General features: G+C 38.3%; 1 protein-coding gene and 1 pseudogene across 2 annotated transcripts in view; one reads left to right on the top strand and one right to left on the bottom strand.

Annotated features, from left to right (window-relative positions):
- Positions 1-24,371, bottom strand: part of LOC124607721 (ubiquitin-protein ligase E3C) — a 213,444-nt gene that overhangs the window by 140,793 nt on the left and 48,280 nt on the right. The window lies entirely within an intron of this gene.
- On the top strand, positions 11,314-11,431 carry LOC124556638 (annotated as a pseudogene).

Here is a 24,371-nt window from a genome sequence, read left to right as displayed (position 1 = left end):
TGCGAAAGCTTGAATTTTGTGTGTATGTTTGTGTGTCTATTGACCTGCCAGCGCTTTCATTTGGTAAGTCACATCATCTTTGTTTTATATATATATATATATATATATATATATATATATATATATATATATATATATATATATATATATATATATATATATAAAAACAAAGATGATGTGATATATATATATATATAAACAAAGATGATGTGACTTATCATACGAAAGCGCTGGCAGGTCGATAGAAACACAAACAGACACATACATACATACACACAAAATTCAAGCTTTCGCAACAAACTGTTGCCTCATCAGGGAAGAGGGAAGGAGAGGGAAAGACGAAAGGAAGTGGGTTTTAAGGGAGAGGGTAAGGAGTCATTCCAATGCCCTAAGGTAAGTCTTTCCGCTCCCGGGATTGGAATGACTCCTTACCCTCTCCCTTAAAACCCACTTCCTTTCGTCTTTCCCTCTCCTTCCCTCTTTCCTGATGAGGCAACAGTTTGTTGCGAAAGCTTGAATTTTGTGTGTATGTATGTGTCTGTTTGTGTTTCTATCGACCTGCCAGCGCTTTCGTATGGTAAGTCACATCATCATTGTTTTTAAATATATATATATTACTGCTGCCTCTGGCAACTGAAGCCACACTTAGCCACACTTCAGCTGCATGAGCGTGTCTGTTGTCTATTTTGTGGTTGGCCGAAAGCTTATATCGTGAGTCTTCTTGTTGCGCCTATTTGCAACTCTGCATCTCCGCCATTTGGTGCGTAGCAACTTTAGGCAAGGCAACAAAACTACGCATGAAAGAAGAGCCTACTGTGTGAAACCCAAGGAAAGAAAACCTCAATGTCTATCGAAGGTCAACAAAGCCTAGGTAATGAAACAAAGAAGAAAAATGGGGAAAAGGAAGAAATGCTGGTAAGGTGCCCCAGCCAGGATGCAGCAGGAGGCACTCAAAGGCAGAAACTGTGATGGGACCCCTCACCACCATCCCCACTCCCCCGCCACTTACTAGAGGCACCCCAGCCAACAACACACAATAAAGACTAGCAACACGGCCATGGCAGGTGCAGCACAGGAAAACAGAGTAAGAACGACAAGTGAGGCAGAAAACACAATAATGGGAAGAGGAGCAAAAGAATGGGTAAGGTGAGGACTGGGACAGACCACCAAGCCCAGATAGCCATTACCCGGTAGGAGCAGTGGAGGCAACAGGGCATCTTGCCATCCCCTATATGAGCCAAACCGCCTTCATGAATAAACCTTAACACCAGGTCAGTCACCAAGGCATTGTATGCTAACATCAGGATAGTGAGTCAGGAAGAGTTGGGTTGATTTGGTGGAAGAGACCACACAGCGAGGTCATCTGTCTCATTGGGTTAGGGACAGATGGGAAAGGAAGTCGGCCGTGCCCTTTCAAAGGAACCATCCCAGCAATTGCCTGAAGTGATTTAGGGAAATCACGGAAGACCTAAATCAGGATGGCCGGATGCGGGATTGAACCATCATCCTCCCGAATGCGAGAGTCGGGAAGACTGAGATTCCATCTTAGGATGGCGAGGTTAGGACAGTCCAGCACAAGTGGACCACCATCAAACAAGCAATACACTGACAGTGGGGCAGATCTTCACACTGGAGGAGATGACCATCAGTCAAGTATGAGGGATGCGGAGCGGCAAAGGGTGATGGAGTCCTTGTGAGAGGTCCACATGGAGGACATCCACAAATTTGTGGTCTCCTTTATTGTCCACAGTTTGTTTCGCGAAGTCAGAGTATGCCACTCGTTATTCTAAATACATTGAAATTAGTGGCATAATACTGATCGAAGGTCCGATGATAGAATACTGATCTCAAGATGTAGCTTGCCAGTAGCCAATGTGGCCAACCTGTCAGCAAGTCCTGATTGAGAGGGAGTGGGCAATGCCCTCTGGGATGCTGGGGAGACCTCGTCCAACAACTTACACATCTTCTTCTTCTTCTTCTTCTTCTTCTTCTTCTTTGCAGGGTGAAAGGAGGTGTGATTGAGGAAGAGAGCAAGTCACAGCGATCTGTGGACATGAGAGAGAACAAGCAGCTTAGAGGCCCACAGCGTGTGGGTCCAGTGTCCTACTTGAACTAGTACACTTCTTGTCCTCGAGATGCAGAGGTGGGGGGTTATCAAGGGAGCCTAGCAGGTGCCAAAGAAGAAGGTTTTCTCTATGGCCGAGGAAAAGAAACAGTTCCATGATGGGAGTGAACAGGAACCACCCAGGAGGAAGAAAGGGAAGGGGGATAGGATGGAGGAGGAAGAGTAGGAGGAGAAAGAGGAGGGCAAGAGGAAGAAAGGGTGCAATAGAAGCAAAGGTTGATGATAGAGACACCAGGTTGAGATGGATGAGTTTCTGTTGAGCTTCGGAGAAAGACAGACTGTCAAGAGTTTTGAATTCCTGAATCTTATTTGCCTTTTTAATAGGTTGGTCAACCCAACAAGTGAGACAGTGTGAGCCGGAACAGTTCATGTACTTGGGCGGTTGGGTGCAAGAACTCATCACATGGAAAGGGTAGCCACACTTGTGTGACCAAAACAGAGCTAATGGAAAGACTGTATGGGAGGTCAGATTAGGGCTTCACTTCACAACATTAAACCATAACCATGATTTTTTCCGGGAGAGTATCCCCCCTCAAAAGCAAGAGTGAAAGTGCTGGTATCAATGCCAGATGAAATGAGCGCCACATTAGTCCTCAGTCCTCATCACACTGAATGGAAGATAATGCCCCGGGTCATATTTAAGGACTGGTGGGGAGTGCTGCTCACCAGGATGTGTTCACACACACAAAGATAGGTTGACTGACTGGGAGAAGAGGTTTCAACCAATATAGAATGAGATCACATCTTACTGAGTTAGTCTCCTTCATCAAACTTATCTTCTACGTGTTCAACAAAAAGAGTGGTTTGGTGGCGGCTAAAGTCTCCCCATCTGTCCGGGAACAAAACAAGTAATGGGGAAAGTATTTCACCACAAGCCCTCCTCCCAGGGGGTAGCCAGGGAGGGGAAGGCTAAGGAAGGAAGAATAGGAGCAGAAATCCTTTCTGATGAGACAGCTGCACAAGAGCAGTCAGAAGTATGGAGCTTAGCACATTTCACGTGCAGAGCATCTCACATTATTTCACTCACACAATAAAGCTAAAGAAGGCTTGGAAAATCTTACAAAACTGCGGGCCTACAAAAGAATCTTCTCTAAGTCTGAAACAAACTTAGTAGAGGATATTGGCAAACTAAACACATGATTAACTGCATATGCAAAAAATGGTAGATGTGAAATTCTGTAAATTCTACACATCATTCAAATTAATACTTGAGGAAACATTTAAGAAAGGGTCGATCGACTTCAACAACGGCAGTTAAGGAAAATGAATGGATAACTGTGCTATTAGGAGGTCCTTTGAGACTCAAATACCTCAGTTATCCATGAAAAACACTGCACCAGTCCAAAGTCCCTAAATTATTTTCACAGGTACAAAAATGTATAAAGGAGGGAAGTGCTTGGTGCAAACAGTCATTCAATGACAAAATGATGTACAGCATAAAAATAATAAAAGTAAAATAGAATGAAGTGTCATAAAACAAGAAACTGGAAGAGGCAGACAAGTACATTAATGCACAAATTAAAGATGAAAGTAGATTGATAGAAAATCCACAGAACCAGAAAATGTTGTAAGTGTTGTTAGTTTGAAACTTTTCTTTTGAAACGGCTTTTGTGTGCCAACTATCTTCTGACCTAACATACGACACAAGACTGGAAACATTAATATTCTCATGAAGTAATGAAACTTTAAGTTTGTGTGTTTTGTAATGTTCATTATTTTTCAATAATTGTAATGCACTCTCATTGGCCACAAAGTTTTGAGTTGGTTGCTCCATGTTGACACCAAGCTTTTGTAAGAACATACAAAGTACTGTGTTTTCAGGAGCTGTGTTGGATGCTGCACTGTATGCTTCCATTGCAGATCTGGTAATGCATATTTGCCTGTGAGATGTCCAAGTAACAGGCCCACTGGCTAATATACTGAAATAATGCACTGTTTAACAATAAGTATTAGTATCTCCAGCAAAATCAGAATCTCACAATACAAGAGTTTTAAGACTGTTACACTGTATTTAATACCTTTGTCTCTCGTACCTTGAAGGTTTTTAGGATACGTTTAACACCAGTTTAATGCTCAGGTCCAGCACTATTGACAAAGCATTAACTTGACTTACAGAAAATATTGTGTCACGTGTTATCATTGTGGCAGCAAACATCAACCCACCTACAGCCTCATGAAAGAGAACCTGTTCCATGGACTTTTTTGTATTCATTAGCTGGCCACTGTCCCAAGTACAACTGTAAACTGTAATCAGTAGATATTGCACGAGTCTTACAGTCATTCGTGTTTTTCTTAGAGGCAATTAATATAGCCCTCTTGACAGACAAACAATTCTTTGGTTTCACTGTCTTGCCTGATTTCCAAACCTACAAAGTACTAGGATCATCATTTCAAAATGAAACCTGAATTCAAATATTTTGTTTATAGCTGCGGCTGATATACTCTGAACTCGTTCGTCATCAACAAAAATGGCTAAAGCATTTTTTGCCCATCAACTAGAGCACTGAACACACAGATATAAGAATAAAGCTGTTTCAAAGCAAAAAAACTTTATAAAATGAACAAATTTTGATTCAAACATATCTTGAAGGCTGCTTCAGTCCATAAAAGCTTTCCTTTAATTTGCAGACAAAGGCTGCATTACCATTCATGAAACCTACAGGCTATTAAATGAAAATATCTTCTTGCAAATAACCATCTGAGAAATGCAGTTTTCACATAAAACTATTTCATGTCCGTATTGTACTGTCCAATTAAAGCCAAAAGAATGCCAATCAATTCATACCTAATAGGTGAAAAAGTTTCTCCATAATCAAGTCCAGAATTCTGGGAATATCCTTTTGCACATAATACAGTTTTATACTACACTGAAGTACCATCTGCTTCCACTTTGCTGAGAGTTTGTGGTTCATCAATGACTGCTATGCAATTCTCATAATTTTGAAAACGAAGTTCACTGCAGTTTCTAGGATTCATTCCACCTGCGTAACATTCTCAGCAGCACACAGACCTTGATGTTGCATGACTACATCTCCATTTTCCACAGTCTGTTGAACTTCGTCTTTAAAAACAGCAGAATAGTTGGCTCCACCTAATGATCTGAGTGGCATCTTTACAAAATATACGGATGAACAAATTTTCCTGCAGTACAGACATGAGCTGACAAATCTGATCTAAATTCCTCCCTAAGCAATTTACCATACTGACACGACTAAAATAAATAAATAAATAAATAAATAAATAAATAAATTTAAAAAAAATTGCTTTAAGCCCTTGATCTTAAATTTGGAATCAAACCACAGTCAGCCATTGTCTTCCAATTCTCAAGGTTTAAATGTCCCAATCTCTTGTGCCATAATACAGCTATGTCAGAAAATGCACAATGTGTTTTGCGAGTATTTTCCACATAAAACAACATTCTGTAACACTAATTTTTCATCTTTTATACCAATTACCACTGACCTTTCAGTATGTCCCTCAATCTTCTTGTTGCCGAATATGAATTTTAAACCTTTACTGGCTGCTGCTGCTTCCAATGGAATATGATCTTTCTTCACACCAGATGTATCCTCCAGTGTACAGGGTTTCCTCACACAATTTACTAGTGCATTCAACTTAACTAATCAATACTTCAGCATAGACAACTGAATTATCGCATATATGGATGGGCACTTCAAACTTCTCTAATAGTTTAAATGTCGAAAACCATTCCTTGTGTGCAGCACTGTCAGCGAACCAAACACTATCACAATTAATAGCCAAAAGTTTATAATTTCTGCACTCAGAGTTTGAGGTTTAGTTTCTGTACTTTCTCTTGACAATTTAAAGTCTCTTGTTGCACCCAGGTTTATAATGCCCATTCTTGTGACAGTAACAGCAATCAACATTATTCTTGTTCACAGGATTTTTGCTTAGCTTGCTTTGCAAACACTGACTTCTCCTTTTTGTGCTTAACCTTACAACAGCAGCAAACAACATTGCCATTTCTTCAATCTGTGACAGATATTGCTCTTCTTTGAGTAACCTTGCTGCCAAATTATCGAAATTCTGCCTGCTTGCATCACAGTAACCCAAAACAGTAACAAAAGACTCATACTTTGCCAGAAGTGGATCTAAACCTTTGGCAGTCTTTTCCGTATCACTCACTAGTTCACTAACATCTGCAAGGGACTGGGCAGTCTTTCATCTTTCTTAATATGTTGTGCAGTAGTATCACTATTTCAATATAAATTTATTTATTTCAGAACTCTGTTCATGAATTATCTTAAGACAATTCCACATACTATTTACCACAATGCCCAAAAAAACAGTTTGCAATAGGTGAAAAAAAAAAGTACTGCTTTAGCATTAAGCTCATCCCACAAATTCTGTGCAGCTGTGCGTTCAAATGGCTTACTTTACTTCTACCAACAATTTCCAGTACCAATTTCTTAACACAGAAGATAATTTCCATTGGATATTTCCATAACTGAAAATTACCTCCATCAAATTTCTGTACACTGAAAACTTCATTCCATACATTTTACCTTTTCATTTTCCAAGTGTAAAACCTTCGATGCAACTGCACTCTCTTCAAAGAAGTGATTAACATATAGAACAAAATAAGATATTACGTAGATAATAAACACATTTTATGGACCCATAAAAAGTTTGGAGTGAATCAGTCTGTGGACCAAAAGGCTATTTACAATTTGTGCAGAAACCAGAAGGCAATTTTAAGAGTCGAGGGGCATGAAAGGGACGCAATGGTTGAGAAGTGAGAGACAGGATTGTAGCCTATCCCCAATATTCAATCTGTACACTGAACAAGCAGTAAAGGAAACCAAAGAAAAATTTGGAGTAGGAATTAAAATCCAGGGAGAAGAAATAAAAACCTTGAGGTTTGCCAATGACATTGTAATTCCGTCAGGGACAGCAAAGGACTTGGAAGAACAGCTGAACGGAATGGACAGTGAGTAGAAAGGATGATTTAAAATTAACATCGACAAAAGCTAAACGAGGATAATGGAATGTAATTTAATTAAATTGGGTGATGCTGGGGGAATTAGTTAGAAAATGAGAGACTTAAAGTAGTAGATGAGTTTTTCTATTTGGGCAGCAAAATACCTGAGGATGGTCAAAGTAGAGAGGATACAAAATGTAGACGGGGGATGGCACAAAAAAACCATTTCTGAAGAGGAGAAATTTGTTAACATTGAGTACAGATTTAAGTGTCTGGAAGTCTTTTCTGAAAGTATTTGTACTGGGTGTAGCCACGTATGGATGTGAAACATGGACGATAAACAGTTTTGATAAGAAGGGAATAGAAGCCTTTGAAATGTGGTGCTACAAAATAATGCTGAAGATTAGATAGGTAGATCACATAACTAATGAGGAGGTACTGAATTAGGGAGAAGAGGAATCTGTGGCACAACTTGACTAGAAGAAGGCATCGGTTGGTAGGACACGTTCTGAGGCATCAAGGGATCACCAATTTATTACTGGTGGGAAGCATGGAGGGTAAAAACCGTAAAGGGAGACCAAGAGATGAATACGCTCTGCAGATTCAGAAAGATGTAGGTTGCAGTAGTACTCAGAGATGAAGAGGCTTGCACAGGATAGAGTAGCATAGAGAGCTGCATCGAACCAGTCTTTGGACTGAAGACCACCACAACAACAATAAATGTGATTATTCAGAGAGGCATAGCTTCAGTACTATTGATCATGGAGATGAGGGGTCAATTGTTTTGGGAAGCCCTTGGCCTAGTGACCATTTATATACCTATCATAATAACAGGCATGCTGTATCTATCTTACAGTATAGGGTCAAAATTTGATGCTTACACACTTCTTCCAGCCCAATCAAATTGAGAAGACTGGTTGGTTCTTTTGCATTAGGTGACTTATAAAAGCACCATTTGTTCAGGGGTGGTTCCTGTGGAACTCCAAAAAAGCATGATCTTTGGGTACGAAAAGTACAAACTGTGGGGATGACCACTTCTATAATTTTTGTTCATGGCAAATCATCAAAATTTTTACCATATCATTAACCACTATCGAGAGTTGGAGCTTCAAAGTTACCATGCTTACATATAATATCTATCTGAGCTGTAAATGAAGTGTTAACTTACATAGTGAACACATGGCAAGGGTTCTAGGGTCATTGCACAGGTTCCGAGGATATAACGCTATGTTTTTGGTCAAAATTTTTTCACCAGTAAAACTTTGTGACAGGTTGCCTCAGCGTAATGGGTACTTCACACTTACACAAATATACCCAAAGTGGTACCGTAGTGACAAAAAATGTGCTAAGAAGGGTCTTAACTTGCCTGAAAAGAACTTAAAATGACAGCCAAAAATTATGTAAAACTGGAAACACTGCAAAGTCAATAAAATATTTCTAATAAGATTTTTACTCTTTTAAGAGAAAGCCATTAGCTCAGCATTTTCGATGAATTTCAATTGATGAGTTCCATAAAAAAATATAAAGTAAACAATTTTGTGTTAACCTTATATTATGCATACTTATTTGTTGTTTGTATGTGACAACGTATATAAATGTGTCAAAGAATATAAATAATCTGTCAAAACTTTACTGACCTATACAGTTTGTTCTATATAAGCAGCACACCCTGTTGCATCAGGGAAAAGAAGAGTGTCAGTGGAAAAATGTTCCTGTTGTGGTACAAAAGAGGCAAATATGTTCCTCTTTAACAGACACTGACAGAAAAGTGGGCAACCAGCTGTCTCAATCCACATCCCACCTTCCTCATCAAACATTTTGGTGTGTGAACATATCTGTGCCTTTTTATGTTGAAAGATATCAATACCAGCAGAGAGACAGTGACAATGGAAGAAAGAGGAGACAGTGCCAGTGTGTGTGTGTGTGTGTGTGTGTGTGTGTGTGTGTGTGTGAGAGAGAGAGAGAGAGAGAGAGAGAGAGAGAGAGAGAGAGAGAGAGAGAGAGAGAGAGAGGGGGGGGGGATGTGATGATGGGAGGGAAACAGTGGCAGAGGAAGAAAAAGTGAGATGGATGAAGACAATAGCAGTAGGAGCCAAAGAGAGAGGAGATATTGATGATCAGTGATAGACAGTAAACGAGAAAGACGGATGGATGGTTATAGAAGGAGTGGAAGCAAGAGACAGGAGAGAGAGTCTAAACGAAAAATACAGATGAGTGGAGACCACACACAGGCTGGGGGGGGGGTCTCTGGATCTTCCCAAATCAGTGAACTTTAACACACCCAGCTATACGAGAGTACACATTCCAGATCAAAATTTTGAACATGTGGGAATAGGGAGGGGGGAATTAGACAGACCCCTCAAACTTTCTGAGCAGACAATGCAGTAGGAAAAAAAAAAGACAAAAGGGGACAGTGAGAGAGACAACAGTGGCAGTGGGATATACTGTAAATCAATGCGGGAGAAAGTAGGCAGTGGAGACAAACATGTACAGACAGTGGCAGTAAGAAGACGATGCTTATTACACAGGCTTAACCAGAAAGAGAGACTAGGTAAAAGGATTTAGAATGTAGTGTATTTTTTTGTATGATTATCTTCACACACTAAAATAGGATTGAGGCAGCTGGTTCCATGTTTTTCTGTCACAGTCTTTTCAAGAGGAACATATTCACCTTTTCTATGCTGCAACAGGAGCATTTCTCTGCTGGTAAGTTTTATTACTTGAGTAAAGGAAAGGCACATCGAACACAAGACACAGAACTAATTCCATTAACAATGATAAGTCTACAAAGGAATAAAAGTTCATGTGTCAGGCGAAAATGGCAAAGACATAAAAACATCAGATGCACTAATAAGATATTATCTACCTGCACATAGAGATCACAACATAATCAGCAAAACAAGCCATAAAATTATAAAATAAGCAGTCAGCAGGTCTAGATGAGGTGTCAATTTTTGTTCTAAAGGCATGCATGGACAGCATAAAAACTCCTTTAACAAAAAATTAGTCTTTCAAGTCACGTATTTAGAATCTAAAGCACGCACTAGCTGTACCTCTAATAAAGAAGATAATGTGGTAAGTTTTGAACATTACAAGCCAGTTTCCCTACTCTCACCACATGCAAAAATAAATGAATCAATAACGAAAGATTGACTAATGAGTTAGCTGAGTAATTACAACCTCTTTAACAAAGCATAGTTTGGCTTCAATGATAAAACAGAATTTATGAAAGGTCTTCATGACTGGATAGGGATGATTATGTTACACGTATATTTTTAGGCTTGTGAAAAGCTTTTGAAACTGCTGATAATGAAATACTACGCAATGAACTTGGGAATTTGGGGTGCAAAAGGTAGAGACAGACCACACTTCAGATTAAGCTAAAATATTACTGAAAAAATTATTAGACTTCGAACATAACAACATTTGTGTTCCTCAGGAGAAAATACTGGGACCAATTCTGTTCATAATATATGTATATCAATGGTACAGGTACAGACCAACACATATACTTTTATCTTTATATGTTTTGCAACACAATTATATGAGCAGACTAAATGCACAGATCGCAAGCATACCACACCCAACCCAAACAGAATGTCATCAGTATAAGTCATCAGGGAACTACCATCAGTGTTCACCAGTTAATGCCTTCTGGTGTGATACCACTCTTAATATTGATACTCTAGTTTTTAATACTGATGAAAGTTGTTTTGTTTTTTCCATACACTGAATCAGTCCTTCCAGCAACCACTTCTTCTTTGTTTCCTTCCATTTTTCCTGCAGCAATTCATGTTGACTTCCCTGAAATTCCTATTTATTTCAAACTCATGTAATTCTGAACTATCACCTGGATTATTCGTTGCCACAATGGCTACAGCATTAAATAATTTCAAATGCTTCTCATCCTTAAAAGCCAATATCCTAATTTCAGGATCTTTGCCTGACCACAACATAAGCCAACTTCAATTTTCCCATCCCTGGGTCAAACGATAAACAAACTCACACCAGTCTACATATACCAATTCCTCTTGCGGTTTTTGGACAGCGTATTCACTATCACTAGCTGGACGAAGCTTAATTGTTCTTTCTCTTTTCTCATTTCTCCTGTTATATTCTCCAATAACTACCTGGTGGGTATCCTCATATTCTTTCCCTATCTCTTCATCTTTGCTTGTGATATTGGCATGTATACCTTGAAATGTATTTAATCCAGAGATTAATTTCCATTACTATAATAGTTGATGCCAACGGCCTTGCCGCAGTGGTAACACTGGTTCCCGTCAGATCACCGAAGTTAAGCACTGTCTGGCTTGGCTAGCTTTTGGATGGTTGACCATCTGGTCTGCTGAGTGCTGTTGGCAAGTGGGGTGCACTCAGCCCTTGTGAGGCAAACTGAGGAGCTACTTCATTGAAAAGTAGCAGCTCCAGTCTCAGAAACTGACATACAGCCGGGAGAGTGGTGTGCTGACCACATGCCCCTCCGTATCCGCATCCAGTGACACCTATGAGCTGAGGATGACACAGTGGCCGGTCAGTACTGCTGGGCCTTCATGGCCTGTTCAGGAGTAGCTTAGTTTTTATAGTAGTTGATACCAACATTTGCTAAAGCACTTGATATGAACTTGAATATGAGTTATGGGACACACGTGATCATATATAAGTAGTGCCCAATAAGAGGCCTCCAGGCCAATGGCGCCAAATGCTCATTTCCATATATATAAGTAGTTAATGATATCAATATAATAGAGGGAAACATTCCACGCGGGAAAAATATATTTAAAAACAAAGATGATGTGACTTACCATACAAAAGCGCTGGCAGGTCGATAGAAACACAAACAGACGCATACATACACACAAAATTCAAGCTTTCGCAACAAACTGTTGCCTCATCAGGAAAGAGGGAAGGAGAGGGAAAGACGAAAGGAAGTGGGTTTTAAGGGAGAGGGTAAGGAGTCATTCCAATGCCCTAAGGTAAGTCTTTCCGCTCCTGGGATTGGAATGACTCCTTACCCTCTCCCTTAAAACCCACTTCCTTTCGTCTTTCCCTCTCCTTCCCTCTTTCCTGATGAGGCAACAGTTTGTTGCGAAAGCTTGAATTTTGTGTGTATGTATGCGTCTGTTTGTGTTTCTATCGACCTGCCAGCGCTTTCGTATGGTAAGTCACATCATCTTTGTTTTTAAATATATATAAGTAGTTATTTTGATCAGTATGGGTTGCAACTAATACAAGCCTTTTTTTGGTGTTGACATGAGTACAACGCAGACATATAACGTAAATCAATAGAAGTGCAAAATAATGATTCAAGTAGCACTTTAGTTTCCTCTTATACTGTCTATTAAAAATGTTACAGTATGTTCAGGAAACTGAAAATTTTATTATAAAGACACTTCACATTGAACTTCATTATCTAGTATTTAGTTATCAGTCTCCTGATTGTAAAAGTGCAGCTAGTTGAAATTAAAAAGCCTACAAAGTATGTACCGCATAAAATTTCTATACACATAAACTCCGCCTAAGCCGGTCCCAAGCCCGGTTGTAAAAGGAGGAGGGGGAGGAGTAACACCTCGTAAAAAAACCTTGGTTCACCTGGCCCGGGTGATAGTACCTTGTGAGGGTCCCTTGCCAGGGATACGGCGAAGACCTCAACGGTAGTGAAGACGGAGATGAAGATCATCGGTACGGCGGAACTGGCGGAAGAGGCAAGCATTATCAACAAGATAAAGCATATTGAAAAGCCCAGACACGTCTGTGTGGCAACCACCGGTACTCTGGCCAGCGTCTGTTCACCATGTGAGGTGCGGCTGAACACCAAGCTCCAGGAACTAACAATCCCTGGTTCTAACTACCCAGCATTAGCTGGAACTTAATTACAAGCAGTATGATTCGTACAAGTAAAATTAATATTACCCCAGGTGGCCAATCCACTCGCCCTGTGGCGACAACCAAGCTATCGGATTCTGGGGAGCTTGGGCTCGTACGACAGAGAAAGTCGGAGTTCTCTAGTAAACGTCCACGAAAGTCCCATACATTTATTGGCACTTTTAACATTCAGACACTAATTCAGACAGGCAAACTTCATAATCTTACAACAGAACTCAACAAACAGAAAATTCAAATCCTTGCTCTCCAAGAGACCAGATTCACTGATTCAGAAACAATAGACTACAACAATTACCGTATCTTTAAAAGTAAAACAGACAAGAAAATTGGCAAAGGAGCTGCAATATTTGGCATGGCTTTTATTGTAAATAAGGACACCCTTGACTCTGTTATAGACATGAATCAAATCAGTAACAGACTAATGACCATGCGAATCAAGCACACCAACAAAATATATACATTTATTAATGTTCATGCACCTACCAACATTGCCAACAAAAAAGAACCGGAGAAGACAGAAAAATTTTGGGAAAAACTCGAAACTGAAATGTCCAAAATTCCAAAGGAGGATGTAAAAATTCTTCTAGGGGATTTCAACGCGCAAATTGGCAAAGAGAGGAAATATAAAAAAACAGTCGGTAATTACCCTGCACACAAATTCACAAACAAGAACGGCATGAGACTCATCGAGTTATGTCAGCAAAACAACCTAAAAATCGTGACAACATCACTTCGAAAAGACCCCAAGAAACAAAAAACATGGAGATCACCAAACCTTCAGCTTGGTGAATTTCAAATAGACCATGTTGCGATCTCCTATGACTTCCAGAAAGAAATACACGACGTTCAAGTCCGCAGAGGGGCAAATATAGATTCTGACCACTACCTTACCAGAGTTAAAATTAAATTCACTCCAAAAAGGAAACGCCAAAGGAAATCACCACTAATTCCCAAATTTGACTTGAAAAATATCAAGGAATCAGAAATTACAGAAGCATGGGATAAACAACCAACAAACAACTGGAAAGATTTCCGAACGAAAATTATACAGAAAGCAAGAGATTTGATTCCGTTAAAGAAAATATCCAAGCATCCATGGTGGAATTCGAATTGTGATAACGCATTAGAAGAGAGACAACAAGCCTTTTTAAATTACAATTGTGACAAATCAGAAACCACACAACAAACATTTTTCAAAGTGAGAAAACAAACAGCTAAAATACTTAGACAAACTAAAAGAAAATACCTTAATGAACAGCTAAACACAATTGAAGAAAACTTTAAGAACCACAACACTCAAGATTTTTATAAAATATTCGCAAATCAAATCAAAGGATACACTCCACAAAATCTCTGCTTCCGGAAACAGAATGGAAAATTGGCACTAACTAACAAAGAAAATTGCCAAGAACTAGCTAAATATTTCTCACAACTCCTAAATTGCCCACAACCAAGTACAAGATTCCCCAGATTACAACCAGAACACACGAATGAGACTTCACTACCACCATCTCAAGAAGAAATTTATAGTCACATTAGAAAACTCAAAAATAATAAATCATCGGGAGAAGATGGAATTGTAGCTGAACTACTGAAAAACCTTGGTCCAAATTCGTTAAAAGAGATCACTAGCATCATCAAAGAAATTTGGCAGACAGAAAATATCCCAGAGGAGTGGAAGTGTGCACTAATTCACCCATTGCACAAAAAGGGAGAAAGATCAGACGTAAACAACTACAGAGGCATTTCACTTTTACCAGTTACCTACAAAATTCTATCTGCATGTCTCCTAAAGAGGGCACAAGAACAACTAGAACATACAATTTCAGACTACCAAGCAGGCTTTCGTCCTAATAGATCATGCCCGGAACAGATATTCAACCTTAAAACTATTTTAAAGATTAAAGCAATCAGGTCAAAACCAATAATCTGCACATTCGTTGATTTCAAAAAGGCATACGATTCCATAGACAGACAGTCTCTATGTCACATTCTCGAAGAACGAGGCCTAGACACTAAAACCCGAAAACTAATTGAACAAACACTAACAGAAACCAAATCAAAAATTAAATTCAGAGGGGAAATTTCGGAACCATTCTCAATTAAAACAGGAGTAAGACAAGGAGATGGGATCTCACCACTATTATTCAATATAGTTTTGGACAAAGTTATGAAAGAGTGGGAAGTAACACTAAGGAAACAAAGCTTTTGGAAGCCAATTGAACTAGGAAGAGGTAAAGGAAAATTGAACATCCCTTATTTAGCGTTTGCAGATGACTTGGCAATTATAACTGACAGTGAAGAAACAGCAGTAAAACAAATTGAGACACTTAAAGAATGTGCTGAGAAGGTTGGCCTGCAAATCTCCTTTGAGAAGACAGAATTCATCTGCTCAAAATTAGATATTTCGAAACTAAAAACAAAGTATGGTGAAATAACTAGAGTCAAGCACTTTAAGTATCTCGGTGAAGTTATTGAACCAACAGGACTTGAGAAAATAGCACAAAAAAACCGATTACAGAAAATCAAGAAAGTATTCGGACTTATTCAAAATATATATAACAAGAAATGTCTATCAAAAGGCACTAAAATCAGACACTACAACACAGTCATCAAACCAACAGTCACATATGCAAGTGAAACACTCTCCCTGAATAGAAAATTAGATTTACACGAAATTAAGAAAGTAGAGAGAAAAATTATTAGAAAAATCCTAGGACCACGATACACACAAGATGGATACAGGCTGCAGACTACCGAGACAACCGAAAAAATATCAAACATCGAGGCAGATATCAGGAAGAGGCGGATGAAGTTTTATGGACATATAGACAGATTACCTGGAAACAGGTTAACTAAACGTCTATTGGACTATATGACATCACTTAAGGCAACAATACCCTGGGTAACTGAAGTTAAGAAGGATTTGAAAAAGGCAAAAATTGACATAACAAACACATCAGACCGGGATACATTCAGAAGAAAAATCGACAAGTGGAAGTTTACTCCAGAGACGGAATCTAAACCTTTCCGACCAAAGTGGACCGAAGAAAGGAAGAAGGCCTTTGGGGAGGCAATGAAGAAATACTGGGGAAATAAGAAGAACATTAAGAAATGTTAATCACCTGCTTATCGTTCTCCCATGGGGACATTCGCTAATAATAATAATAATAAAGTTATTTACATCAGTGCATCTCAACTGAAACCTTTTCTCCTGTTTTGGAAAAAGAATTTGCTTTTTCCAAAAACATTTTGTATGAAAAATTACTGATGACAGAATATTTCTTATTCCAGAATATTTTATTGTCAAACTGAGAAAGATTTGAATGACCAATGCTTTATTGTAATACTAATTTCCTGGTTTCTGAAAATTAAACTTCTGCCAATATTAATGTCCAGATTATGAAGTTCTTGTACTTAAAAAGATCCTGTTTCTCAAGTTCTTGTTGGCAATGTGATTATAGATATGGGCGTCGTGTGCCAACTACAACTCAGTCTCATTCTGTGTTCTGTTTTTGTGATTTAAACATACTATTCACTTCTCTTTCATCTGAAAATGTTTGCATTTTATTTCACATATGTATAGAAATGGTATTATGAACAACTGATCTGATGATAATAAATCACAAAAATGGCAAAGAAATTTATCATTATGAACAAACCCGACCTCAGACAACAAGGAGGAAGCACAGAAAGATAAGCAAAACATATTTTTGTTGTAATCATTTCTTCCCAACGTTAATTAAGTAGTGTAAAATGGAGAACACTTATGCTTAAAACACACTTTGATGTTTAACATTGCTGCTTACTGACAAAAAGGAACATTACAATTGGAATTTCTCGTCTGGTATCTGAGAAAGTATACTGAAACACTACTGCATTTTGTATTTTGCAATGCCGTAAATAGAACTACATACAAAAACTGAAACAAATAAAAGGTGGTGACAAAATACATACTCAAATGAAAAAAGTGGCACACTAAAGTAAAAATACTGTGGACTGTTGAGAAAAATTGTATTTTATTTTTGGATTTTTGTTATAATTATCAGTGAACTCTTAAAATGACTATCACTGGGGGAAAGGTAAAAGAGACCAGTGAAATAGCAAGGGAAACACCATAGTTGGACAAGACTGTTAATAATGTAGTGGAGGAAAGTAAGACTCTAGATTTGACAGAAATTGCAAAAATGTTTTCAGTTCAACTAAATCAGGAATTTTTGAAGTTCACAGCAGGACACAGTGAACAGCTAAAATTAGAGTTACAAAGGAGTCTGGAATAAAATCAATAATGCATTCAAACAGTAAACAACTACTGACAAAAATTAGAATAGAATACAAATAGGCTTTCAAAAATTGAATGTTACTTCAGAAAAGGTTTCAATGTTTAAAACTTGGGTCAAGACTGGATTCAATAATTTAGGAACTAAACTGGGGGGGGATTAATATCTAAACATGATAAATGTAGAAAATCTTTTAGGAAAGACAACATTTTTACTGGAATTGAGGATGTTTCTGTACAAGGGAAAGACACGAACGAGAAGGTTATTAATTTTCTTGCTGTAAAGGCACAGTATTTCATGTCGGTATTAAAAATAAAGCTGAGAATACTGATATCAAATGCAATGTTGAAAAAAGTTTGGATTTAAATTTCATTCAAAGCAACAAAATGTTAAGGAAACATCACTAACAGTGACAAAGAAAGAGTACTATGCAAATAAATATCAAATATGAAGAACTGGCAGATTTGTCTGTAAAGTATCTGTAATGAAGATGGTGAAAATTTCAAGATGTTGACTCAAACCCATAATAACATGCTTGTAACTAACTTGGATGATATTGAAAATCATTGTTTTGGTAAGTATCTGATAATGTTGGAAACTTCAGTGTGGAGAAAACTGTGTGAAACTAAAGTTGTAAGTGATATGTTTACAGGTAAAATTACAACAAAATCTGTAAAAAACTTAATTTTTATGTCAATGTTATCTTTTGTTACTAATTTGTGCAAGGATGTGTCAAGAAACAGACAGAATAACTCAAAAGAAACAGGTGATTTAGAAAACAATGGTGATTTAAGTGGAAGTCTGTGCCCTCAGGGGGTCATGAACCCTCTTCATGTATGTCTGGCAAACACAGCACTGTTTTTTCTGTTTTCTTCCTTCTGTGCTACATCATTTCCTCAATTTTTCTGTTTATCATGTTATCTTTTTCTGTCATTCTATCCTCTTTCTGTTACGCAGAAACGTCCAAGAAGCAATTTTGTTTATTTTATTTATTTTTTTCTACTTCTTATTGATTCTGACAGAAAATATTTCTGAATGAAATAACATTTTATATGCTTCATGTTTCTGTTTTGTCTGGATCCACTGAAATATATGTTCATTAATTCTGCCTATGTTTGGGAAATTATCAAGCTTTATTTGAAAGAATTTGTTTTGTGCTAAATTATTTAATGTAATGCAGAAAGTCAGACCTGTTGTTTTTGTAATATTATATAATTTTCATCAGCAACTGGATATGATTGTTATAGAAAAACAGACACAGTCAGACCTGTTGTTCCTTCTACCGCACTATTATATTATTTTAGTCAGCAACTGGATACAATTATTATGGAAAAGCACACACATTATTGAAATTTTTGTGGTGAATCGAGATCTTTTAGCACTTTCACAATACAGCAATGGGAATTTTATTTCTCCCAGTGTGGTGGTGCATGTAATCGTACTTTCTTGCATCTGTTGGCATTGCTTTTTCTGTTTCTCACCAGTTGATTAAAACACCATAGGCTTCTATTTTGATATACTGATCTTCTATTTTGAAAGTCCATTATTTTAAACAATGAGGGTTCACATAAGATAATTTTATTCTAAATTAATCATGAATTATGTGATATCTCATTTGTTCAGAAAGTTCTCTTGTTGAAGGGTCACACGAAATTGCATTCACTGCTGTTTGTTGGGCCTGGCTGATAATACATCATTCGTTAGTGTGTTGCTGATACCATAATTAGAGGAGTTGAGCATAAGCCACAAGCTATACATACTGCCCAACGGGAACATCTTAACACGAGGCACAGATGATACATGTTGGCACGAACATGTTATACTGGAATTCATTAAATTTTATTTATTATTCCAGTAACACTAAAATAGAGATTGTTTATCACACTACACAACTACCGAAATTATGATAGCTGCGTGTTGTGTAAGTACTTGTTGAGATCAAATTGAAGAAATGCTGATGTAAATTGGTTAAGAAGATGGTAGCTGTGAATACATAATAAATGGTGATGAAGCAAATATGAATATACTGTATGCAGAATTCTTTTTTTTTTTTTTAATTTTTTGCTGACTTGTTGAGGACTGTGATGAAATTTGGGGGTTTTCTTCATGTCAGTCAGGCCATAACCGCTCACCAAGACAGAGCAGCAACAGGAAACTAATCAATTTTGTGACATTTTACGAATTCCTAACCTGGAGCAAATTATATAGTTTCACCTGCTTGGTTTTGTATTTTAGTTTTTGAACTTTGTCATGTTAATTTAATAGACACATCTTGCATTTTTGTTTGTGTTAGAAAATAAGCCGATTTTGTGACACATTATAAGTTCTTAATTGTATGCGAATTATTTAGTCTGATCAGTGTGCTTTGGTAGTTCAGGTTTTGAAACTCTGCATGTTAAACTAATTTATCAGACAACCTTTTTGTGTTTTTGTTAGTGTCTACAGCAGAGGTCTGCAGCGCATGTCGATAGTCCTTTGTTTGTCTGTGTAGCGTAATTTTCCATAGTCTTTAGTACTGACAGGAACTGTGACTGCTGCATGCAGATGAGAACCAAGTTGGCCAAACTTCATTCTCAGCTCCCACTGTGACGGCTTCAGTTACACAGCTTGTTTACTCTCAGTTCCAGCTATGTTGACTTCAGTTACACAGCCTGAGACGCAGTCGATGGGATGGGCATGAGGATCAAATGGACATCCAGCATGACCCTTGAGTCCACTGATCAGTCTGCACCCCTTAACGCTAGCACTGAGGCTGACCCTTCACTCATGGTCAAGTGAGAGGGCATCCTGGGGCTTGAAGGTTATGAACAACTTTCCAAGGGGGCCAAATGTAAGACCTCCCCAGATAGTCTGATAAATAGGTTCCAAGTGCTGTCTGTGGCTGACACTGTCCCTCAGCTGGATGCAGTCACTTGTCGAGTTTAAGAGGAAACCCCTCAGCCTGCAAGATCTGGGCAGTCACAGGGAGTGGGATTATTGGTAGTTGGGAGCTCCTGTGTAGGAGGCACTATGGGGCCTCTTAGGGACATGACTGCCAAGGAGGGGAAGAAAGCCTGTGGAGGGAAAGAAAGCCAGCGTGCACTCTGTGTGAATACCAGATAGAGTCATTCCAGATGTGGAACGGTTCCTTTCGGATGCCTTCAAGAGCACAGGGTGCAGCCACTTGCAGGTGGTGGCTCATGTTGGTACCAATAATTTGTGTTGCTTTGGATCAGAAGAAGTTCTCTCTACCATCAGTATTACAGTTATAAATTGTTGTAGGTGTTGGAAAGGCACCACAGCTCCAAGTGCTAACAGAAAGCACTAAAACGCAAATTGTTATAGGCAGCTGAAAGCTGGCTTAAGCTGGAGATAAGGCCACTGAAATTTTTGTGAAGGAATTAATGGTGTTCAGAAAAGACAGACCAAATGCAGTTGGGAGTGGCATGTTTGATTCTGTTAGTAGTAGTTTACCTAGTAGTGAAATTGAATTAGATAGTTCCTGTGAATTAGTATGGGTAGAGATCATTCTTGGCAACCAGAATGAAATAACTGGTTCCTTTTACCGATCTCCCAACTCTGATGATACAACTGCTGAAAGTTTCAAAGAAACTTCAGTCTCATTTCAAACACATACCCAACTCATGAATTATAGTTGGTGGTACTTCAATTAACCCTCTTTTTTTTTGTCATCAGTCTCCTGACTGGTTTGATGCAGCCTGCCACGAATTCCTCTCCTGCGCTAACCTTTTCATCTCAGAGTAGCACTTGCAACCTACATCCTCTATTATTTGCTGGATGTATTCCAATCTCTGTCTTCCTCGCCTTCTACAGCTCTCGCTAGTACCTTGGAAGTCATTACCTCATGTCTTAACAGATGTCCTATCATCCTGTCCCTTCTCCTTATCAGTGTTTTCCACACATTCCTTTCCTCTCCGATTCTGCACAGAACCACCTCATTCCTTACCTTATCAGTCCACATAATTTTCAACATTCGTCTATAGCACCACATCTCAAATGCTTCGATTGTCTTCTGTTCTGGTTTTCCCACGGTCCATGTTTCACTACCATATAATGCTGTGCTCCAGACATACATCCTCAGAAATTTCTTCCTCAAATTAAGGCCGATATTTGATATTAGTAGACTTCTCTTGGCCAGGTATGCCATTTTTGCCATTGCTAGTCTGCTTTTGATGCCCTCCTTGCTCCGTCCGTTATTGGTTTTTTATTGCCTAGGTAGCAGAATGCCTTAACTTCATCTATTTCGTGACCATCAATCCTGATGTTAAGTTTCTTGCTGTTCTCATTTCTACTACTTCTCATTACCTTTGCCTTTCTTCGAATTACTCTCAATCCATACTGTGTACTCATCAGGCTGTTCATTCTGTTCAGCACATCAAGTAATTCTTCTTCACTTTCACTCAGGATAGCAATGTCATCAGCGAATCTTATCACTGATATCCTTTCACCTTGGATTTTAATTCCACTCCTGAACCTTTCTTTTATTTCCATCATTGCTGCCTCGATGTACAGATTGAACAGGAGGGGTGAAAGGATACATCCTTGACTTGTGTCCTTTTTAATACGCGCACTTCGTTCTTGGTCATCCACTGTTATTATTCCCTCTTGGTGTTTGTACATATTGTATAAGACCCATCTCTCCTTATAGCTTACCGCTACTTTTTACAGAATTTCGAACATTTGCAACATTTTACACTGTCGAACACTTTTTCCGGGTCAACAAATCCTATGAATGTGTCTTTATTTTTCTTAGTCTTGCTTCCATTATTAACCACAAAGTCAGAATTGCCTCTCTCATGCCTTTACCTTTCCTAAAGCCAAACTGATCATCATCTAGTGCATCCTCAATTTTCTTTTCCATTCTTCTGTATATTATTCTAGTAAGCAACTTGGATGCATGAGCTGTTAAGCTGATTGTGTGATAATTCTTGCACTTGTCAGCTCTTGCAGTCTTCAGAATTTTGTGCATGATGCTTTTCCGAAAGTCAGATGGTATGTCGCCAGACTCATACGTTCAACATACCAACATGAATAATCACCTTGTTGTCACTTCCCCCAATGACTTTAGAAATTCTGATGGAATGTTATCTATACATTCTGCCTTATTTGATCTTGAGTCCTCAAAAACTCTTCTAAATTCTGATTTTAATACTGGATCCCCTACTCTTCTAAATCAACTCCTGTTTCTTCTCCTATCACATCAGACAGATCTTCCCCCTCACAGAGGCTTTCAATGTACTCTTTCCACCTATCTGCTGTCTCTTCTGCATTTAACAGTGGAATTCCCGTTGCGCTCAATGTTATCACACTTCCTTTTAATGTCACCTAATGATGTTTTGACTGAATATGTAGGCAAAATACATGTTTAAATCCAGAGGGACAAATAAAACACCATCAGAAATTATGCTAAATGCACACCCTGAAAACTATTTTGATCAATTAGTTCATGAGCCCACTCAAATAGTAATGGCTGTGAAGAAACTTGACCTCTCAGCAACGAGTAATCCTGTGCTAATAACGAGCATAAAATGGATGCAGAGTTAGTGAACACAGTGTTGTTATAGCAAGACTGAATAACGTAACTCCCAAATCCTCCAAAAATAAATGAAAGATATATCTATTCAAAACAGAAGATAAAAATTTGCTTGACATCTCCAAGGGAGACAATCTCAGCTCCTCCCAAACAAACAATGTAAGTGTAGACCAGATGTGGCTTGAATTCGAAAAAATAGTATTGATAGCAACTGAGAGATTTACAACCAAATAAATAACATGTGACGGATATGATCCCCCACAGCACACCAGAGATTAGCGATATTTTACAGAAGCTTGAAGTTTAGTGCAGGCTTCAACATCAGATGTTTATAAAGGTTCCCACAACAAAACTGTTTCTTGAAACCTGGCAGAAAATCCAAAGAGAGTCTGGTCGTATGTAAAGTATCCTTGTAGCAAGACACAATCAGTGCCTTCTCTGCATGATAGCAATGGAAATACAATTGATAACAATGCTGCTAAAGTAGACTTACTAAACACAGCCTTCCAAAACTCCTTCATCAAAGAAGATGGAGTAAATATTACAGAATTCAAATCAAGGACATCTGCCAACATGAGTAACTCAGAATTAGATATCCTCGGTGTAATGAAGCAATTTAAATCACTTAACAAAAGTATGTCTTCCAGTCAAGACTGTATACTAATTAGGTTCCTTTCAAATTATGCTGATGCAATAGCCCCATAATTAACAATAATATACAACTGCTCGCTTAACGAACGATCCATATTTAAAGACTGGAAAGTTGAATGGATCGCACCAATATGCCAGAGAGGTACTAGGAGTAATCCACTAAATTAAGGCCCGTATAATTAATGTTGATATGGAACAGGACTTTGGAACACATATTCTGTTGGAACATTATGAATTATGTCGAAGAGAATGATCTATTGACACACATTCAACACGGATGTAGGAAACATCATTCTTGTGAAATACAGCTAGCTCTTCACTCATGTGAAGTTGATTGGTACTGAGAAGTGATTTCAAATTGATTCTGTGTTTCTAGATTTCCAGAAAGCTTTTGACACTGGACTTCAAAAATGGCTTGTAATCAAATTGCATGCTTATGGAGTATCATCTCAGTTACGAGACTGGATTCATGATTCAAAGGAATCCATTAAACTTCGGCTACACGATAAAATCAATCAAATCTAAAGGCCATAAACTGAAGTACATACCTAGGAATTACAATTATGGACAACTTAAATTGGAAATAACATACAGAATATGTTGTGGGGAAGGTAAACCTAAGACTGTGTTTTATTGGCAATACACTTAGGAGAACTACTAAAGAGACTGCATACACTATGCCTGTCCATCATCTTTTGCAGTACTGCTGCACAGTGCAGGATCCTTACCAGATAGGATTAACAGAGTACATTGAGAAAGTTCAAAGAAGGGCAGAACATTTTATATTATTGAGAAACAGGGGAGAGGTGTCAGTGACATGATACAGGATTTGGGGTGGACATCACTGAAACAAAGGTGTTTCTTGTAGCGGTGGGACCATCCCACAAAATTTTTATCATCAACTTTCTCCTCCAAATGCGAAAATATTTTGTTGATGGTGACCTACACAGGGAG

This window comes from Schistocerca americana, chromosome 1 (genome assembly GCF_021461395.2).
Source record: "Schistocerca americana isolate TAMUIC-IGC-003095 chromosome 1, iqSchAmer2.1, whole genome shotgun sequence".
In the NCBI taxonomy this organism is placed as follows: Eukaryota; Metazoa; Arthropoda; class Insecta; order Orthoptera; family Acrididae; genus Schistocerca; species Schistocerca americana.
The sequence above is the reverse complement of the archived record's forward strand: the minus strand, read 5'-3'. Positions and strand labels throughout refer to the sequence as shown.